Source organism: Nicotiana sylvestris, chromosome 2 (genome assembly GCF_000393655.2).
Source record: "Nicotiana sylvestris chromosome 2, ASM39365v2, whole genome shotgun sequence".
Classification (NCBI taxonomy): Eukaryota; Viridiplantae; Streptophyta; class Magnoliopsida; order Solanales; family Solanaceae; genus Nicotiana; species Nicotiana sylvestris.
Window position 1 is genome coordinate 86,374,828 of NC_091058.1, and position 6,000 is coordinate 86,380,827.

Sequence of the window (6,000 nt, forward strand, 5' to 3'; positions counted from 1 at the left end):
TGTCGGGTAAATGATGTTTTAATAAGCTCACAGCTTTACAAGAGTCAGAGGGTCCTCCCTAAGTACTACAATAAAAGACTAGCTGAGGAAATAAGGAATAAGGCTTCCACCTAAGCATAGTAACTTGAGGAAGAAAAGGTCATGTAAAAACAGTCTCACTACAACACTGTATGCACTCCATAAAAAAGTGGCACCTACCGTGGCTAATAAATGGAAGGTAAAATCAAAAGTAATATTCGAGATCATATGAGTTGCACAAAAATTCTGGCATGTATGGGAACTAAGATAAGCTAAGTATGCATGCAACAAAGGGCGACGAAGACCAGGAAAAGTAATTGCTTACGTTTAAAGAAAGCTGAGAAGGAACAAAAGGAATTATCCGATCAATGATCCAGAGTTAGTTATGTTATGAACGCACTTAAGATTTCGGAGTATTATCCAATCATCATATATGTTGACAATTATACAATGGTAAAAGACTTCGGCATAAGTTAAAAGAAAGATATGTAACGTTAGTACTCGGTTGAGGAAGGCACCGGGTGCCCGTCGCGGCCCATCGGTTTAGGCTGTGACAAAAGTGAAAGGTTGCGAGTAATATAAATAGATATGTGTAGGTCGCAAGCTATTGTATGGTAAAGCGACAAGGTTCTAGAAGACAAGAGTAAGGATAGGAAAGGGCGAGTGAGAAGGTAACGAGCATGGATAAGTCCTCAGGATTAAGCCCATGAAAACAAGAAAGTTAATGGTTTCTCTAAGTTATAGAAAGCTCAGTATAGCCTAAATGAACTAAAAGGAGTCTAAGACTAGTAGCATTTAGAAGAGATGGAATGCTACCCTATAGTAAAATAAGGGTGAAATTGTGATAGATAAAGGATGACGTTTGGGCCTTCGATTGAGTAATGATTTGTAGGAGAAAAGAAAAGGAGTTTCATAAATTATACGGGATTAAAATACCCATGTAAGGTAAATCACATTGGGATGCTATGAAATACAGTTATGGAAGTATAGTATCACCCCCAGGTGGGTCAGTCTAATCACTTCAGATATTCCCCGATGAGACGTAAGCCCTAGTGACAATGTAGTATGTAAGAAGTTTCAAGTTATCAGTAGTAGATTACATATCAACACTGAGGTGAATCAACAATTGATGGATAAAAGTTACAAAGTATGAGATGATATTAGGCAATCATTCTTAAGATGAATGGTAATGAAGAAGCATTAAAGGACTTAGATTTATACATATAGGATAAACAATGAGAGTAACCTGGAGTTTGGTAGCAGACCTCAATAATGATAAATCAAAGTAAGAGTGATGGTACACTAACCTACCTAGATGTAGTAAAGCCATAAGATATATAACCAAAGTTATGAAACAAGATATAGCAATATTCGTAAGTTCAACAAAGTACCAAGCGAAGAACTTCAAATATACCTATGACACCCAAAGGGATAGCTTGTCATAATTCTATATATGTTCACAAAGTGAAGCCTAGAGATTGGCTAAAAGCTGGAGGAAAAAGGAGAGAAGAGTCGCATAGGCGCATATACAAGGAAAAATGTCGTACAAGCTGCATGAAAAAAGGTATCAACAGTTACGAAAATGAAAGAATTCCGACCACAAGTCGTGGTGTGAGAAAGAGGCCTAAAGGGGGGAATGCCCTGGTGTTACACCCCATGTTTTCGTACATGAAAGTACACCATGAGTAAATTGATATAAGCTCGGGAATGAGATTATTTTTGAGGTTATAAGTATTATGTTATTTCAAATATGTGATAAGTAAATTCATGAAAGTGAGAGGATAAGCAAATCGAAGAGAATGAATTTCGTCAAAATTTGACATTTTGGGATAAAATACGGTCCGAGCTATAATGTCCGATATTTATGGACTATTACTATACAAGGTACCACATGACCATGATAGTAAGGTGTATAGAGTGTATTAAAAGTAAGTAGTATTTTAAGTAAAGTGGGATAATTCTTAATTATGTGGGTAATTGTTAATTATTGGATTTGGGAATAAATATTTAAGTGAAATTGTTGGATAATTATTGAGGGGGCAATATCCACGTGGGGGTTATGTAAACATGGCAGCACATTGCCACCAATTCATAGTCTAAGTAGGTGGTTGCATGAAATAATCCAAACTTGAATATAAGACTCATTTTGCTGGACCAACTATCGGAAATAAGTGTATTTTCCAATCATGAAAGTTGAATGGGTGAGTTATGCATAAAAAAACACTCCAAATTAATGATTCTTCCCAAGACAAGATATGATATCTTGTAATCAAGACCAAATCCAGTAGTGACCAAGAACGCAAGAGATGGAAACGTGAAATTGCTTCGGAAAATTCATACAACATCTGATTATGCGAAAGATGCAATTATAAGGAAGCACGGTATAATCTTTCTCAAGAATATCATACGAATTTTTCTCTACTTCGATCTTGTCGTTATGTGTTGTCGCAATTCACGTCTGTTAGAGGATTGTCAAGAGAATCGACTCAGGTATGTTAAGGTTATCTCTTCTTTCTTTTTGGCATGATCTATACGACACAAATGAAATGAATAAATGCATTTTCATTTTCATGTAAAAGTTGATGTTTAATTTCATTTTCGGTTTCCATTGTTTCTATCTGAATAAAAATCCATTGAGATATGTTGTGCATGCACCTGTATGATGTAGTTTTGAGAAATTGTGTCATATTTTTAACATTACGCAAACCTTCTTTGTTGTTATCTATACCACTAAAATATTTGTTAACCTCATTTGAACAGTAGTCTTTTAAACTCAAACACTTGCAATTTTTTGATTTTTGTTTATTTCTTAAATGAAGTATAACATTGTATTGTAACTTACTGAAGGAAGTGCGATTTTTGTGAAGCTATAGGTTTTCAAACAGAAAAAATGATTCTTTGATTATACCAAAAAGTTCTTGGAAAGATTTTATTAACGTACTTCTCATGCATTGCTTTCATTTGCATGTGCATTTACCCATGAATCGAATGGTGTTATATAAGCGTATATATGTATATTATATGAATATGGGATATGAAAAAAGGTTACAACGTTATATATGCACCACCACCTGATCAACTGGTATACGTTGATAATTTTGCCCACAGTGGCCGAGATGATATGATGGGATGCCCTCAGAGGCTTGATGATATTATGAACACATGTAATTATGCATGACATGATATTCATACATATATGCATGAAACTATAAGTATTTCATGATTTACAGAGTTGTCCAGACTTACAGGTTGAGTCATGTACTCTATATTCCTTCCATGTCTTTTATATGCTTATTTATGTACCTTACATACTCAGTACATTATTCGTACTGACACCCCTTTTGCCTGGGGACGCTGCGTTTCATGCCCGTAGGTCCTAATAGACAGGTTAAGAGTCCTCCAAGTAGGCTATCAGCTCAACGGAAGATGTTAGTGCGCTCCATTTCCTCCGGAGTTGCTTGTTTGGTTAGTATGATTTAGACGTGTATTGTTCGGTATGAAGAGGCCCTGTCCCGACCTTTATGATATGTATGTACTCTTAGAGGATTGTAAATCGATGTCATGTATACATATACTTGTATGGCCTTGTCGGCCTATATTTCGAGTTTACAAATGATCATATTGGCCCTATAGGCCCGTATATCATATGTATAATTTTTTTATATAAGGTTGGGTCGTCCTATATTGAGTATTCCCTTATGGCTATTCTAGCTAGCCCATGACAGCCCGTTTAGCCCATTTGCCAATGAAAGTACAATAAGATAGATAGTTAAGTAGGTACTTGGTTGAGTAAGGTACCGGGTGCTGTTGGTGCCCAACGGTTTGGGTCGTGACAAAAGTGGTATCATAGCAGTTCTATCCTAGGGAGTCTACAAGCCGTGTCTAGTAGAGTCTTGTTTATTGGTGTGTCGTGCGCCACACTTATAAGCAGGATGCTGCAGGGCATTTAGGATTGTCACTCTTTCTTCTTACTCTAGATCGTGTGGTAGAGCTCAGTTGTAAAAATTCGAACTCCTAAATTCGTTCTTATCCATAATACGACGATGCCTACATCTAGAAAGAAGGTTGGTAAGAGATATAGCTGTGGAAGAGTTGAGTTAGAGGAACCCGATTTTTGCATCATTCTTATGATGGATAAATATGAGGTATTAAGTAGATCATGTGTATAATAAGATGTGTAAGCTTTTTGATAAGGATTCCTAAGGTAAGAATTCCTATCCACTCTTACAGTAAAAAGGAATAATAGAATCAGAAGGTAGACACAAGTTTCGGCAAGTAAAAGAAGCAAGGTGAAGAAGGGTACAAGGTACCCAGTTAGTGAAGATGATCATTATTTACAATTCAGCAAGAGAGATATAAGCATTATGAGTTACCTTTAATAGTAACAGAGGTATGTATAATTGGCCACACCGATCTAAGTTATGCCCTGTGGGAGCTAAAAAATATGGTTTAAGAGAAGGACAGAATATCAAGATTCGGCTGGGGTTAGAGTAATCCAAAATGGTGGAGGCCTTTGGATTTATTCACGGAATAGTTGCCTAGATGGTAAGAAGAGTACTAAAGTATTCGGAAGACATAAGTTACGAAAATGATAAGTGCATCAGTCAACATTCGAGGACGAATGTTCCAAAGAGGGGAATAATGTTACACCTATTTTTTCGTACATGGAAGTATGCCATAAGCAAATTGATATAAGCTCAGAAATAAGATGTTACATCCTGTATTTTCGTACGTTAAAGTTTCATCGTAAGTTAATCGACGTAAGCTCGAGAATGAGATTATCTTGAGATTATAAGTATTATGCTATTTCAAACAAGTGATAAGTAAATTCGTGAAGGTTAAAGGGTAAACGAATCAAAGAAAATGAGTTTCGTTGAAGATTATCGGTTTGGGATAAAATACGGTTCGAGCCATAATACCCGGTATTTATGGACTAGTGCCATACAAGGTACTACATGACCATGATAGTAAGGTGTATAAGGTAGGTTAAAAGTGAGTAGTATTTTAAGTAAGTTGGGATAATTCTTAACTATGTAGGTAATTGATTAATTATTGGATAATAGGGGATTACCTAGTTAATTAATGAATTGTTGGGTAATTAATTAAAGGAATTAGTAAGATTAGACCCCCCAACCACGTGGCAGCATGCCACCCAAGATATATGTCTCTTAAGTCATTATGGGTTATGTTGCAAGGTTAAGGATTAAGGGTGTGTGGTTAATCCACCACATGGAATGGGGACCACACCTAGTCAAATATAAGGCTTTTCTGATTCAAAGGGAGATACATATATTTCAATAATTCATGGCAAAGTATCTAAAGTACGGTCCAATTCTAAGCAACATTATTTTCAATAGTTAATGACTCTAAGTTATGGATCTTCAATAATTCAAACAAAGATTTCATAGCATCTTAAGCAATGCGAGATTTTGCGATTTTAAGGGAGTACGGTGCAATCTTTCTCAAGAATATCAGACAAATGTTTCCTTACTTCGATCCGCCGTTACGTGTTGTCACAATTGACATGTGTTAGATGGATTGTCTAGAGAATCGATTCAGGTATATTAAGGCTATCCCTTTTTTCTTTTTGGCACGATCCATACAATACAAATAAAACGAGCAAATGCACAACTTCCATAAATGGCTCTATTCATTGAAATACTAAAGGTTCCTATGTTCTTGATTCCCCATGTCTTATTATTATATCATCTGTTCATGGGTATCAAAAAATACGTAAGTTGATAAAGTTTATTTCATAATATTAATTAAAGGCATAATGGTCTTATGACACTCCGAGAGATTTTATTGACGTACTTCTCATGCATTGCATTCATTTATACATGTACATTGACCCATGACCAGATGATATTATATACGCGTATATTTATGTATGTATGTATGTATGTATGTATGTATGTATGTATATATGTATGTATGTATGTATATATGTATGTATGTATGTATGTATGTATGTATGTTTGT